General features: G+C 41.5%; 1 protein-coding gene and 2 pseudogenes across 1 annotated transcript in view; 2 read left to right on the top strand and 1 right to left on the bottom strand.

Moving 5' to 3' along the window:
* Positions 1 to 16,324, bottom strand: part of LOC139818277 (uncharacterized) — a 91,091-nt gene that overhangs the window by 22,216 nt on the left and 52,551 nt on the right. The window lies entirely within an intron of this gene.
* LOC139817752 (putative nuclease HARBI1) lies at positions 911 to 6,914 on the top strand (annotated as a pseudogene).
* On the top strand, positions 14,247 to 15,487 carry LOC139817383 (uncharacterized; annotated as a pseudogene).

Below are 16,324 nucleotides of genomic sequence, written 5' to 3'. Positions count from 1 at the left end.
GTGGATCGAGTAGCTTGGCCCGGGAAAAGGAGGATGAGCGAGCCGTGAGTGCGAAGTCGGTCGTTCGTAGCAGCGCTTTTCGGAAAGTACGCTTCGGAGTTATCGCGTTGTAAAACCGGTGATCAGCCGCGCCCCTCGTCTACACGCTACTTGTACTATACTCTTCTCTAAATAAAGTGTAAGCCGCTGTCGGATATAAGATCGGCAAGGCGAGAAACAAATATTAAACCATCACTGTTTCACCACATACGACGAAAATGTCGATGTCATCAATGTTGATGAAAATGCCGTGGTCACTATGAGTATGTTAAAAAATTATGTTTTTTTTTCTGAATAATTATAGCGACAGTTGCATGAAAAGTTATATTTATTTACTTACTTATGTAGTGTAATTCTTTAGAAAGGTCTTACCCGTTATAAATTTTATCCGTTAAAATTCCGGTAAACTTTTAGGCCCAGTTTCACAAGTGTCGGTTAACTTTTAATCTTAGATTAACTTACTCTTCGTCTCTTTCTAATAATGCTCGTTTCTACCAACGCAGTTAAAAAGTTAATCCCTAGTGACATTCGGTTAACCAAAGTTTGCCAAAATATTAGTTTCTACCAATAATAAACTCACGTTTAAACGCACGTAAATCCAGTTTAATTTAAACGATCAATATTGACCGTTTAGCATTGTTAAACTACGGTTAAAAAATGTAACTAGCTAGTTCTGTAGACAAAAATTGTGTGAAAAGGTTATATATAAGGTTATTAATGAGGTTATATATATATTAAATAAAGTAAATATATTAATTAAAGTAAACATAAAGTAAATAAAAAAGTAATAATAATAATAAAATTGATGTAAACATTTTTCATGATACAGAAATTTTCATAATTTATAATATAGAAGTTATACGTAGGAAATATGATGCCCCAGCATTTATTAAACTTATTGTCTTCTGATGATGAAGATATTGTGAATGTGAGACCGATCAGAAGAAGGAAAAGATTTAAATATCGTATTAATTATTTGGAAGAGCTTGATGACATCGAATTCATAATGCGATTTCGAATAAGTAAAAGATCTGTGTTATCAGTGTTACAACACATAAGGGAAGAATTAGAATTTGCAACAAATAAGTAAGTAGAAACTATTTTGTAGGAATTGTAATGTGAGAGGAGGTAAAATACAGGCGAACCAGTCTTAGCCAATATAATGCAGGTTATATATTTTTCTGACAAGGGACGAGAACAGAATACAGGAAGTGAAGTTTTGTAGATGTGTGTAGCGCGCAAGTGTGGACAGATTCGAACTGTTAGTGAAGCGCTTACTCCAACACCCCTTCTCGCTTCGATCAGTTCGAAGAAAAAAAAATCATTGGACTCCTAAATGGTCCGTCAATTCCATGAAGCGTTCCTTAGGTAATGGTTTCATCAATAGGTCGGCCAGCATCACATGAGACGGACAGTGTTGTACAGCTATTATTTTCTTCTCCCGTAAATTTCGAATTTGATGATACCGTACATGGATATGTTTGGTGCGTGCTTCACACCGGTCTGATTCAATTAGATGTATACATCCCTGGTTATCTTCATTGATGATGGTCGGCCCCTTTATAGGAATATTCATGTCTTTCAGTAGTTGTGTAAGCCATAGCAATTTTTTACTTGCATATGAAGCTGCAATATATTCAGCTTCTGTCGATGACATAGCTACTGTTGTCTGTTTACGGCTTGACCAAGCTACGGTTCCATTTCCCAGTCGAAATATATATCCACTAGTCGACTTCCTGTCAGTTGTGTCTCCAGCCCAATCTGCGTCCACGAAACATTCCAGCTCCGTTTCTCCGAAGGAAGACAATCTTAATTTCTTGTTTATTGTAGATGCGAGGTAACGCATTATTCTCTTGACTGCTTTCCAGTCTTTTTCTGTAGGATTCTCTACGCAGCGGGTTAAGATACCTACTGCCAAAGCAATATCTGGATACTGTAGCGATGTATAATAATGAACCGATGGCTTTTCTGTACTGAGAATTATGTGGTAGTCTTGTACTATTGTCTGCTCCTGAGCTCAAGAAACTTGTTTCCATTGGTGTAGCCATTGGTTTTGGTTCCAGTAATCCATATTCTACCAACATTTTGGAGATCTTCCCCTTCTGGCTGAGTAAGAACGATCCATCTGTTTCGCGTTCTATCTGAACGCCGAGATAATGGCTGACATCTCCTAAATCCCTGATGTTGAAATGTCCCTGAAGTTCTCTGCTTACTTCCTGAGTCACCTTTGTAGATGTCCCCGCCACCAAAAGATCATCAACGTAGAGCAGAATGTAGGTTGTGCTCCCATCCTTCTCCTGTCTAGTATATAGGCACTTGTCAGCATTTTTCTGTTCAAAACCCATCTCAGTGAGTGCCTCGGTAGCCCTCTCATTCCATGCACGCCCTGACTGCTTGAGCCCGTAGAGACTCTTTAGTAGTCTCAAAACTTTGGATTCGTGTCCACGCTTTTGGAAACCTGGTGGTTGTTCCAAATAGATCTCTTCTTCTAGTAGTCCGTTTAAATATGCACTCTTCACATCCAAATGACGTACGTGCATTTTCTTGTGAGCTGCTACAAGAAGTAAAATACGAATCGTTTCATGCTTGACCACGGGCGCGAATGTCTCATCGTAGTCTGTTCCGTGAGACTGACAGAAACCTCTAGCTACCAGGCGAGCCTTGTAAGTGTGAACTTGACCTTCGCTATTTAGTTTAGCCTTGAAAACCCATTTGCAGGTGATTGTCTTCTTCCCTGGTGGAAGATCAGTCAGCTCCCATACTTGATGCTCGTTTAGAGACTTCATTTCTTCCTCAGCTGCAGTAATCCACGGCTGTCGTTCTCGTAATGGTAGTTGTAACATCTCCGTCCATGATTGCGGTTCTTTGACCGGATTTGTTTGTACCTTATAGACCAGTTTTTGCGGAGGTACACCTTTATTCGTCCGTTGTGATACCCGTCTTTTTGGTGTTTCCGGTGTTGATAGCGGCATCTCATATTCTTCGTCAGACGTGTTGCCCTCAATTTCCTCTTCTGGTCTTGAAACTTCTTCTTCATAACTTGTCTCTGGCATCTCATACTCGATTCCTTTTATTCCATTAGTTTCTTCTGCTCCTTCATCTCGTGAAATTTGATGCAAGCTAGTTTGATTTACGTCGTGTTCTATTATTCTTACAGAACGACTGATCCATATTCGATTTGTACTTGGATCCAAAATTTGATAGCCCTTAGTGTTTCCATCGTAACCGACAAGCACGCCTTTCTCAGCTTTATCATCCCATTTTCTGCGTTTTTGTTTAGGAATGAGCGAATATACTTTTGATCCAAATATTCTAATATGACTAATATCTGGTTTTTCTCCAGTGAATAATATAATTTAACAGGGGTTTTATTGATACTGCGACTTGTCATCCGGTTCTGCAGGTTGCGGTTAAAACTGCTTCTCCCCAAAAACGATTGTCCAGATTGGCGTCCAAAAGCATACACTTCGCAGCTTCCGTCAAAGACCTGTTTCTGCGTTCTGCCACGCCGTTCTGCTGTGGGGTATAAACTACCGTAAGTTGATGCTGTATTCCTTCTTTCCGTAAGAATTAGCTCAGATGATACGTATTCTCTACCGTTATCCGTACGTAGGGCAATTGGCTTTCTACCAAATCTTGTGTACATTGCTGCCATATATTCCTTTATGATACCAGGAACCTCATCCTTTGATTTCAGCAAACGCACCACTGTAAAACGAGAATAGTCATCAATAAGAGTTAAAAAATATCTGTTACCGTTCGGTGTAGCTGTCTGCATCGGTCCACATAAATCTGAGTGAACTAGTCTTATTGGTTCTTTCTCTCTGCTTTTGCTTTCCGGGAATTTCGTTTGAGCCAACTTTCCTTTAATGCAGTGTTCACATACTATCTCATCAGAACACTCAGCTACGTTTATTCCTGTTGCCCATCCTTTATCTATTAAAAGTTTTATCGCAGCCGGATCCCTGTGACCTAAACGACGATGCCATTGATGTATGCATGTTGCCACGTTTGCAACCCGAGTCGAAGCTTCTACTTCAGTTGTTCTCAGTCTAAACATATTTCCATCGTTGTCTGCGAGAGCGATGACTTGTCGTCCTTGATAGAAGGTGCAGATATCTCTCTTGAATACCACTCGATGACCTTGTTCCGTTATTCTTCGTACAGAAAGTAATCCGCCATCAAGCTCGGGAACGTAGAGCACATTCTTTAGTTCTATCATTTGAATGTGATTGTTTAAAATCTTGCAGGCTAAACGACCATCTCCGATTCCAGTTGCCTTAACAAAAGAACCATCAGCGAGATATATTTTTGTAGCAGTTTCTTGCAATACTGAGAAAAAACCTTTTTCGTTCGTCATATGATTCGTTGCGCCGGAATCGATGTACCACGTCCCAGTCTTAGCTATTCGGGCTTCTTCGCACACTTTGAAAGTAACATGATCGCTTTGAACATCAGCCTTTGCCGCCGAAGATTTACCTGGTTCTGTGTTTGTATTTTTCTGCTGCTGTGATTTCTTAAAGGAGAAACAATCGGCTTTGACATGACCTGGTTTGCTACAAAAAAAACATGTTCGCGTCTCTTTATTATTTCTCTTGTCATTTCGTTTTCCTTTTTCGCCCTTGTTAGAATTAATGCGTTGGCTATTACTACCTTTCTTAAAAGCCACAACTGCCGACTAAAGTGCCACTTCCGAACTGGTTTCATTTGACTCACCGCTTTCGATACGTCTCTAGTATTCGTCCAGCATCTTTCCGGTTACGTATTCCACTGTCAAGTCCGCCTCGTCTCTTCCCTCAAGTGCCGTAACAAGACCTGCGTATGAATCTGGGAGACTTACTAATAGTACTGCGACAATTTCTTCATCCTCAAGTGGTTTTCCGGATCCTCGTAACAAACCAACCACCTCCATAATTGAGTCGATGTGATTGCTCATAGGTCCGCCACGATAATGAATGCCATATAGTTTTCTTCGTAGAACCTGCTGCCAAATGTTGAACGCTCGTACTTTCTCGACAGCGCCTGCCATACATCGTATGCATTATCAAAATGAGCAAAATGTATCAATTGATTATCCTCTACACTCAGAGTTATGCATGCCATGGCCTTGTTATTACGCTTTATTCACGCATCATTAACCTGGACGGGCTTAGGTTCGCTTACAACATCCCATAAATCGTCGCGTATTAGTATTGCTCGTACTTTGGTTTTCCAGAAAACGTAATTTCCTCCGTTCAGCAATGGAATACTGAATTTTAAATTATCTTGTGCCATCTTTTACAAACGGTCGGCTTGCCGCTTACCTTGCAGAAAGACAATAATACCAATACACAGTTCAGCGCAAAGCTCCTCTTTTTCTTTGAAGCCACAGTTTCGTCAGTATACTGGGCCCATAACCTGTAGGAATTGTAATGTGAGAGGAGGTAAAATACAGGCGAACCAGTCTTAGCCAATATAATGCAGGTTATATATTTTTCTGACAAGCGACGAGAACAGAATACAGGAAGTGAAGTTCTGTAGATGTGTGTAGCGCGCAAGTGTAGATAGAGCGGACAGCGCCATTGAATAGAAAGCGCCGCCTGACGCTTCCGGATAGAAACGATTCGAACTGTTAGTGAAGCGCTTACTCCAACATATTTTATAATTGCAAATATAAATTTTAGTAAACGTAAAGGTAATACAATAATTTCTTTTTAGAAATAAAGCGATATCTCCCATGATACAATTGTTATTGACGCTTCGTGTATATGCCACTGGATCATTTCTCATATCTGCTGGAGATTTCTCAGGTGTGAGCACAACTTTAGCACATTATATCGTACACAGAGCCATTGCTAGATTACGACCTCTTTATATTCATTTTCCAAATACGGAAGAAGAAATAAGAAAAGAACAACAACAATTCTATAAAATTGCGCGTTTCCCAAAGTGATAGGATGTATAGATTGCACACATATCCGTGTCCAATCATTTGGTAAATTATTGCTATATAAGATACTATTATATTATTTAAATTGATTTGCCTACTATATAATTATTACTACATGTTCTTTTATTTTGATTATTGTAGGTGGAGAAGATGCTGAGTTATTTCGTAATAGAAAAGGTTACTTTTCCATAAATACGCAAGCAACATGTAACAGCAATTTACAAATAACAAATATAGTTGCTCGTTGGCAAGGTTCTGTGCACGATAGCACAATTTTTAATAATAGTCGCTTGAGAGCAAATTTTGAGAATGCCGCATATGGTAACGGTTTTTTGTTAGGAGATTCCGCATATCCTTTGAAGCGGTATCTTCTAACTCCACTGATAACACCACAAACTGCTGCAGAACGACTCTATAATGAATCAGATATTCGTATCCGCAATATAATAGAACGTCTATTTGGTGTTTGGAAAAGAAGATTTCCAATTCTAGCATTAGGAATGCGATATCACTTACAAAGAGTTATGCCTATTATTATTGCAACAGCAGTGCTTCACAATATTGCTAGACAAAATAATGACCCACAACCAGATGACGATCCAAATTTAGATTTACCTGCACCATGGGATCATATGCTAGCCGAATGCAACATTAACCAAAGAATCAATAATAACGAAGTTGCTGGTGTAACAGTAAGAACAGAACTGATTCATACTTATTTTGCTAAGTATATTTGTTTACAAATATTTTCATATATTGTATTAAAATTTTGTATTTCCAGGAGATTGTATGTGTATGTGTGTGTTCGCACGCTGATGTATGTACGTGTGTGCATAAATTATATAATTCACAAAAGTTTTAACTTTATAAATTACCCTATATAAATTGTAATAATTCTATAAAATACCTCTATTATTATAAAAAAATATATTTTTTCCAGCATTAGAGTATAATAAAGTGAGAAAACCATACATCTACCCTGAAACGTTTCACAATTAACACACATGAATGAAAGACATCTAAAAAATCAAAGAAACTTTCTATCCTTTTGCATGTGTGTGGAGTATAAAAATTCCAAATTTAAACAATATTGATGTTTGTAACATTTTTTTTATTTGAATAAGATACAGTTTGAAGTTACATTGCACATATATTATATACGTTTTTCACTTATACATAATAAAAAGTATATTATCAAGAAAATATCTTCCTCCTCTCTGTCTTTCTCTCTACGCACTTATGTATCATTTTAAAAATACTTTGAATTACACTGAAAAAAAATAATAAAACTAATATCTTATTTTGCAGTAAGAACAAAACATAAATTAAACTTCTTGTAAAAAAAGAAACAGTTCTTATATATAACGTAACTGTGTATTAGACTAATCAAACAAAAATAAAATCAATATATTATTTTGCAGTAAGAACAAAACATAAATTAAACTTTTTGTAAAAAAAGAAACAGTTCTTATATAGTATATGTAACGTAGCTTTGTATTAGACTGATCGAACAAAAATAAAATTAATATATTGTATTATTTAGAAGTAAGAACAAAACATAAATTAAATTAACTTATTTTCATTTTTAATATATTTTATAACTTCTTTATATATCATCAGGCTTTCTGATCAGTCTTTCAATACTATCTCACTGTTTAGTACAACAAATTAAAAATAAAATTTGTTTCTATAAAACGTTAAATGACTTGTTTTGTTGCACCTCTCTTTGTAATCTATACTCCTGTAATAACAACTCTTTTTCTAATATCTGTACTTCTAATTGTTCTTTCTTCAATCGTGTACTTAAAATTTGCATCTCTATTTCACTTTTTGCTTTAAAATCGTCTGTCATACATTCTGCAAGCTTGATCTTTGAATCTGTTAACATGTCAAATTGTGACATTCTTGAAGTAATAGTTTTTTTTTTTTTCTTATATGGTTTATTGTCTTGTCTATTAAATTTTCTAGATTTATATTGATCATTTGAAACATTGGTTTTTACTTGAAGTGGAGTACTTATTTTTTGTTTTAATATTTGTACTGCGGATGTGTTCTGTACGTCTTGCTTTTCTGGTTTTTGTATATTTTGTATATTGCTCTTCTTAAGAGAGTGTTGTGTATTATTCTCTCTCATAAACTGCAACAAAAAGGTATATAAATACAAAGATAAATAATGTAACGTACACTTCTATGCACATAAAAATTTTGTTCAGACTTACAACCGAGCTATTTAGTAGGTAAGCTACGGGCATTCCCAGCCATCTGTTGGGATCTGAGGGGGGGTGAGGGGCGGGGGAGGACCGCGGGCGAAGGGGGGTAAGGGGTGGGGGAGGACCGCGGGCGGGGGGGGAACCGCAGTGGGGCGCCGCGGGGGAGGGGGAGGGGGAACCGCGTTTTTTGGGCGCCGCGGGGGAGGAGGAAGGGGGGAACCGCGTTTTCCGGCGGCGCGGGGCGAGGGGGTCCGCGTTTTCCGGCGCCGCGGGGTGAGGGGGTCCGCGTTTTCCGGCGCCGCAGGGCGACCGCGTTTCCGCCGCGCCGCGGGGCGAGGGAGTCCGCGTTTTCGCCGCGCCGCGGAGCGTTCGCGTTTTCGGGCGCCGCGGGGCAAGGGGACCCGCGTTCGCGTTTCGCCGCGCCGCGGAGTCCGCGTGACGTCACACGGCACGCTCGGGTTATCTCCCCCTGGTAAATGTTTTCCCCCCCCGTCCCCTGGTCGCGCGCGTCTTCTCGTTCGCGCGGTGTCTCGCGCTCCCGTCCCCCCCGTTTGCGCGAGTCTTCTCGTTCGCGCGGTCTCTTTCTCTCGCGCGCGGTCCCTCTCGCTCCCGGCCCCTGTTTGCGCGACGAGTGCGGCACGCGCATTTACCGCGACACGTATGTTCATGAAAACGATATCGCATCATTAACTTTCAGTGGTTTAATCTGTATAACTGCTATTGAACAGCTATCAAACAGCTATTGAACCGCTATGAAACAGCTAAAAACAGCTAAAAACAGCTATCAAACAGTTATCAAACAGTTATTGAACTGCTATCAAACAACTAAAACAGCTATCTGTATAACTGCGATCTGTATAACTGCTATTGAACCGCCATCAAACTTCTTTTCAACAACTAAAAACAGCTAAAAACAGCTATCAAACAGCTATTGAACTGCTATGAAACAGCTAAAAACAGCTAAAAACAGCTATCAAACAGCTATTAAATCGCTATGAAACAGCTAAAAACAGCTATCAAACAGCTATGAAACAGCTAAAAACAGCTATCCAACAGCTCTTGAACAACTATCAAACAACTAAAACAGCTATCAGTATAACTGCGATCTGTATAACTGCTATTGAATCGCTATTGAACCGCTATGAAACAGCTAAAAAAAGCCATCAAACAATTAAAAACAACTAAAAAACAGCTAAAAACAGCTCTTGAACAGCTAAAACATCTATATTATACTACAAAGTATGTAGGAAAAGGAAATAAAACATTTATATATACATATATAGTTTATTTCAAAAAATCATAATTTTTTTAGGTGTCGCGACCACCAGTTAAATATTTTTAATACATTTTGTAATGCGCAATTCTTAACATGTTTTTCGCATCTTACAGTATTAGTAACGTCTAGATTATTTAAAGATTCGATATCTTCATAATTTGAATCTAAAGTCTCAATTTTTAGATGTTTTCTCGCTTTATTCTCAAGCAGATCCACCAGCCATTCTCGTTTCTGGCATCCCTTGACGTACACAAGAGTCGACGTCTCGTCGCCCTCTCCAAGTACGGCCGATGTAATTAGATGTTTCGCCATGCTGTAGGGCACGTTTCCGTCCTCCCATCGTAGTCCATGGTGATTCGCAATCAACCAGGAAGCGCATGATCTGTCGGATTTCGTGAGAAGACTCCATGGCATGGGACATGTAAAAATGTAATGCGCCAAAACGGTCCCGTTTCTCAGAACCGCCACCTCCTTTACGACAAATTTCATCCCGACGGTGAATCCTTGCAGATTGACAAACGTCGGTACGATCATGACGAAACGACGGAGCAATCTGTATCTTATCGCGGTACATCAGTGTCTCTTATATTGTAATATCTGCTTATATTGCAATATCTGCTGATATTGCAATTTACATGAGTTTGCGCACTACATTAGACAACGGACAGTATTCGATTACGCGATCATGCAAGATGAGACAATAGGCGGTAGTATTTGCAGGTACATTTTCTTTACAATCAAATTCTATTCGCACATCCACGGTGGCGCTCTTGACAGATTCGTTTTGTCGCGAGCAATCGATGACAACAAAAGGTCCTTCCACCAGGAATGTATACAAGCTGCAAAGCGTATCGAAGGAATCGTATCCGTAATAAGTTTTACGAAAACGCGCATACATATCGAAAAGAACGGCGTATCAATTTTTACCAAAATCCAAATTCATGTCATCATATGGATAAAATTCGGAGTTTAGATAAAGTTTCACGTTGGTCAAATTACAGTCATCGGATACGCTAACATTTTGAGACATGATATTCTTGCGGCCGGTCTGCAGCGCAAAGATAACGTACCGCGGCTTCTCCAGCTGAGTCGCCGTTTTGACGGCCCACGAATGCTTGGTCGTGCTCTGCAACATGGGATACTCATACAGATCCCACGAACGGAAACTGACACTAAGATATCGCCCACTTTCCAAGGCCCGTAGCATAGATAGCTTATTGACCTCGTTTAACGTAACGTGAGGCATTCGCCACTGTATTTTAAACAATTCGATTTCCGGCTCCGTCGCAGGATTTCCTACAATGCAATTGTTATCGCTACGCGCTCGTATCAAAATTAATTCGTGACGAGCGTTAACAACCACGCGTTTGTAATCCTCGCAAAAGCCCAGCAACAACTTGAGCGGTACGCAAAAGTTGAAGTATCCTTCCGGTATGCTCGATGTAACGTCCCAGCCAGCATTCCGCATGAGTTGAGAATCATTATACGATAGCGATACGTAGTTCTTGATGGTACTGGTTATGCCAACATTTCTGTTGCGATCAATCTCCACACCGTTGAGCTCGTATCGAATTTCATCAAACATGAACGCCACGCAATTATTCGCAAGCGTTGTCACAGACTCGTCATTTCTTCTCTTTATTACCAATCGTCCTTCAACATAGAGAAAGCTCTCGCACGGCAACGTGTATAAATCCTGCTGTTGTAGGGGTATTCTTATCTCATCGTTATGTCCAAACGTTGTGTTAGCGTACGGATTGTACGTGTGTCTCAATCTTGACGACGCTGTCGTCAAAGATCGGTTCACCTCCAATGTTTAAGATATTAGCCATTTCGTACGACGAAACCCAATGATTTCAAAAATTCAATGTTCGACGCAGTGAGTTTCTTCTTTGGCGATTGGATTGTCTTTTTGTTTCTCGTCTATTGCACCTGCTCAGCTTCGTTCAGTACGAGCATCTCACGTTATCGCTGTCGTCTTCGTACATGCAGTCTAACGGTGATCTCTTCTCCGCGAAAATCAATCAATCGCCCGTGTTTAATCCACGACGCGAAGCGTCAAGTCCGAAATGCTCCGTACGATGATCGGAAGGTAAATGATCTGTGCCGGCGTTTCCGATATCTTATATCCTGGTGGCATGCTCGGTGAAAACTCGTGTATCGTGTGCACGTACTTGTCGTTGCTGTACGCACCCGCGGTCACGTTATACTCTATGCGAATGATGTTTACGTTGATGATATTTAGCGGAACATCCGATTCGTGCCATTGTCGCGACTCCAGCACGCGATTCGCTGAAAATCTCAGCAGCGATCCAATGTTGTTCGGTTTTGTGAAATTTATCCGATAAGCGCACTTGATCTCGCTCTTCATCGTATTGTTATTAGCATGAATAATAATCAATGGGTGCGATTCATCTTCGTTTGTCGAGACATTATTGGATTGGTCCCATAAAAGAGCGCGTTTCAGATATATGTCTATATCACGCAGTTCGTACGATCCTTCGGGAATGGTAATCTCCTTGTCGTCGTCGTCATAGTAGAATTTATTGTCCGACGAATTTACATTCGGTATCGTGTGATAGGTTTCAAAATCTGTTAGACCGAGCTCGTAATAGCCATCGCTCAAATCCACGGCGGAAAAGTAACTTACCGCGAGGATGCTGCTCTTGCCGGTGAGCGTAAATGTCAGTGACATGTTTGAATGAATACTGAGATTAAACAGCGTAACGCCGGTCTTTAAATTGATTGTCAACCGACTGTAGAAAACGCAGACACAGTTGTCCGCAATTGCTCTGATCGTATCGCTGATATGGTGTGCGATTGTACTTTATTACATTGTTCTCTAGATACTGCGCCAATTCTCTCGGTGGTCGAAGATTGCCAAAACTGTCGAAATATATGGCACGATCTCCCCTCTTCGCATACGCCACCCAGTGAGTACCCAGTTCCTCAGTATTATACAAATTCACGATACCGCTCTCGTTTCGACGTATACCGCCGATCGGTAACGAGTCGCGCATGAAAATACCTCTAAAATATGGAATGTGCATACGTTTTGCCAATTGTTGCAGTTGTACATTGGTAGTTACACCCTTGGGGATTTTTAGCGTCCTTTCGACGTTTTTTTTTTCTCGAGACTCCCCGTCCGCGTTTGTACGGAGCGAGATAAAGTCCGTGACCTTCCATGGCGCGATTGTGACGTTGCATCTCTTCAGCTGACGTCGCGCGGCTTTGTTATCATTCACGGCCTTTGCGACTCCCGCCGCTCCGCCGACCAACGAGCCGAGAACCCCTAATAACGGTAGGATCGGTAGGATACCGCCGCGTTTCGCTACCGGAAGTATTTGCTTGGTCTTCTTCTTTTTCTTCGTTTTCAAACCCATACCGAGTTTCGTTTTAGCCTTCATGGCCGCCCAGACGGCTGTAGCCGCAGTTCTCTCTCCGAGAGTCGAATCGTTCGCGGTGACACGTTTTCGCGCTTCCGCGGCGAGTATATTGTCTGCCACGTGTCGTTTTGCGAGATCGTTGCTACGCGAGTAGGCTATATCGTGCTCGCGACACGCCGCGTCCAATGGATTAATACCCCGATCACCTCTTGCCAATCGTGTTTCTAAGCGAGTTCCCGGTCCGCAAAATTGATAGCCGGGGATATGTAATTCGATCGGAAGCGCGTTTATCGCGCGATTCAGCAGACCTCGACCTATCTTCGGCGGCATTTGCCGCAGTTTTTTATCAACGGCGGCGGACCGTCGATGTGCGTTTGCTGACACGGCAAATTATAATGTATTAAACAGCGCCGATATTGCTGAACCTCCGAATCTGCCTTGATATGTTCGGGAAGCTTATCCCACAAATAATCTATGTGATTATAAAACTGTCGCAATAGAATGACCTTTGGTATATACTTTAACTGCTCGGCGGTTAAATCGTAAATATCGCTGTTATCCGACACGAGCAAAAACATTTTAAAGACTGAGCATCTCAGCTCTACGCGTCTCTATAAATAGGCCAGCTTTCTCGATATTGTTAGTCATTCGTTGTGGAGGGGAGTTAAAATGCGGTTCGTACGACAATCGCGAACGATCAAAGTGACAAATTTTGACGACAGGATGCCGTTAACGAAAGAGGTACGCAAACATGGAGGCATGCTACCGATTTCTATACGCGGTATCATCTGCGGTCCGTCGAATTGCGGCAAGACAAACGTCTTGATAAGCTTGCTGGAAAGTCCGCACGGTGTACGTTTCGAGAACGTGTATGTGTACTCGAAATCGTTGCAACAACCGAAATATCGATATTTGGAGAATATACTAACACCGATAGAAGAGATTGGTTACTTTACGTTCTCGAATAACAGTGACGTCATTCCGCCGAGCGAGGCGCTCCCGAATTCTATTTTTATCTTTGATGACGTGGCGTGCGACAAGCAGAATACGATAAGAGAATACTTTGCAATGGGCCGGCACGCGGACGTTGACTCTTTCTATCTTTGTCAGACGTATGCGAAGATACCGAAGCATCTTATACGCGACAACGTGAATTTATTGATTATGTTTAAACAGGATGGTACCAATCTGAAACACATGTACAACGATCACGTAAACACAGATATGTTATACGATGATTTCAGTAAATTGTGTCATACGTGTTGGCAACAAAAGTACGGATTCGTGGTGATAGACAAGGACAGCGCGATTTCGAATGGTCGATACAGAAAAGGATTTAACGGCTTTGCGATACCGAAACGTGGTTAGTTGTTGTTGACGCGTTGATTGAACAACGTTAGCGCAACATGGACAGCAGCGAGGAGATTAGAGAGCGCGAGAGGATAGCAAATAAAATTGCGAAAACGAGCAATTCGATTCGCAAAAAGTATCACGCCTTGAAAACTGGTAAAGTGGAGGAAGATATCGCGTTGGAGAGACACTTTAAGCCCATCATCGAACCTCTAAAGCAGATTGCTGAAAACACCGTTGCTGGCAAAGAATCTGACGTGTCAAAGATTGAGAATGAAACGGCGTGGGAAGACAAAAAGCCGAAGCTCGAACGACAACGACTCGTTTAACGACTCTGTAATGGCTTAAACTCCGGTTACGTTGAAACGATCGATAAATGTGCCATCTAATTTGAGCGAAATAACCAAAATTTTAAAACCGCGTAAACCGAAACGATCGAAAGGTCCATTGAATGAACCACCGATAACCTCTGCACCTTCCGTACAACCCACAGTGCTCGCAAACGAAGATGTTTTCGAAACCACGAATGACCCACTCGTGACGTCCGTTCGAAAGCAGTTGCAAACATCTGAGGGTCAAGAAACGTTGCGAGATCAATTGGGTCCATTGAGCCAAAAGTATGTCGGGGCAGTTCTGAGCGGCGATCAAGAAAGCGGTATGGACATCGCGTACGGTGTTAAATTCACCAACGATGGAATGATGCTCGGTAATAAACGTTTTGACGTGAACTACGCGGACAAGATAATTATCGACGGCATACGATACAATGGCACACGCGGTCTTTTCGAATTAATCTTTAAGAAATATCCCGATCATGATATCTACACAGAGGACGATATGCAAACATACAAGAGCATTCTGTTGATGACGAGTGCTCATAAACGCAATTATGATGCTCACGCTCAAATAAAGGGCAACGGGGGATACAAGTACACACATATAATCGGGCCGTTGATTTCGGGTAAAAAAGCTGGAAAAGGTATACCGCGTGCCATGACAGGCAACAAGATCGACCATATAATTGCATCGTCGATTTCGGGTAAAAAAGCTGGAAAAGGTATACCGCATGCCATGACATTAAACGACAACAAGATCGATTATGTTCATTGGGACGATCCCAACGAGCTTGTAGATCGTCTCAGATTGCTCGAAGCTTCGCGCCTAGCGGGTCACACCGGTCACGATAACGAAATCCTGTCGATTATCGAGGAACTTCGCGAGGCTGGACTTATTATAAATTAAGTGGCGCGACAGCGAGTCATTCAATCAACATCGAAATGCCGATCAACAAGTTTGGTATATCGTTCGGAAGAGGCGGTGCGGAACCGTACTATAAATGGAGAGGATTAATCAGAAATTACGTGCGCGATAACGCTCTTTGCATGATCGCCACCGACTTTGACGCGAAATCGCGCAAGATTCGACGGATAGCGCCGCCTGTAGATGATGGCGATGCAGCCAATAAACGTTACGTGCAGCAGAGCGTGCAAATTTTGAAAGATCGACAGGATGAAATGGAGAAAAAGATGGCCGCATTCCAGAATAACGTGCAAAATTACCCTAAACGAACTTCAAAAGATGATTCAAGATGTAATTGCGAATCATCGCGAATAGATAAGAACGTACACTGATATCTGCGTCAGTTGCGCGTCATCGTCATGGCTGGTAAGAAGCAATCAGCTAAGAAACGGAGGCTTGTGGAAGAATTACACGCTCCTGCGAGAAGAAATTTTTCTCGAAGACGCGTCATAGTGCGCGGATACGATGACCTGTGGCAGGCGGATGTGGTCGAGATGCGTCCATACACGCGATTTAACAGAGGCTATCACTACATACTCACCGTTATCGACGTGCTGAGCAAACACGCATGGGCCGTACCGCTCAAGGCCAAGAGCGGACCCGAGGTTACTGCGGCAATCGCGAAAATAATTCGAGACGGCGGAAGATGCCCGAAAAATCTGCAGACTGACAAGGGAAAAGAATTTTACAACGCAAACGTGCAGAAACTCTTGAAGAAACATAATATCAATCACTATTCGACATATTCCGTAATGAAGGCATCGGTCGTCGAACGATTCAATCGCACGCTCAAGAACGACATGTGGAAAATGTTTACGCGCAATAGAAATTACAA

This window comes from Temnothorax longispinosus, chromosome 8, assembly GCF_030848805.1.
Source record: "Temnothorax longispinosus isolate EJ_2023e chromosome 8, Tlon_JGU_v1, whole genome shotgun sequence".
Classification (NCBI taxonomy): Eukaryota; Metazoa; Arthropoda; class Insecta; order Hymenoptera; family Formicidae; genus Temnothorax; species Temnothorax longispinosus.
This window is presented reverse-complemented; position numbering and strand designations above follow the sequence as displayed.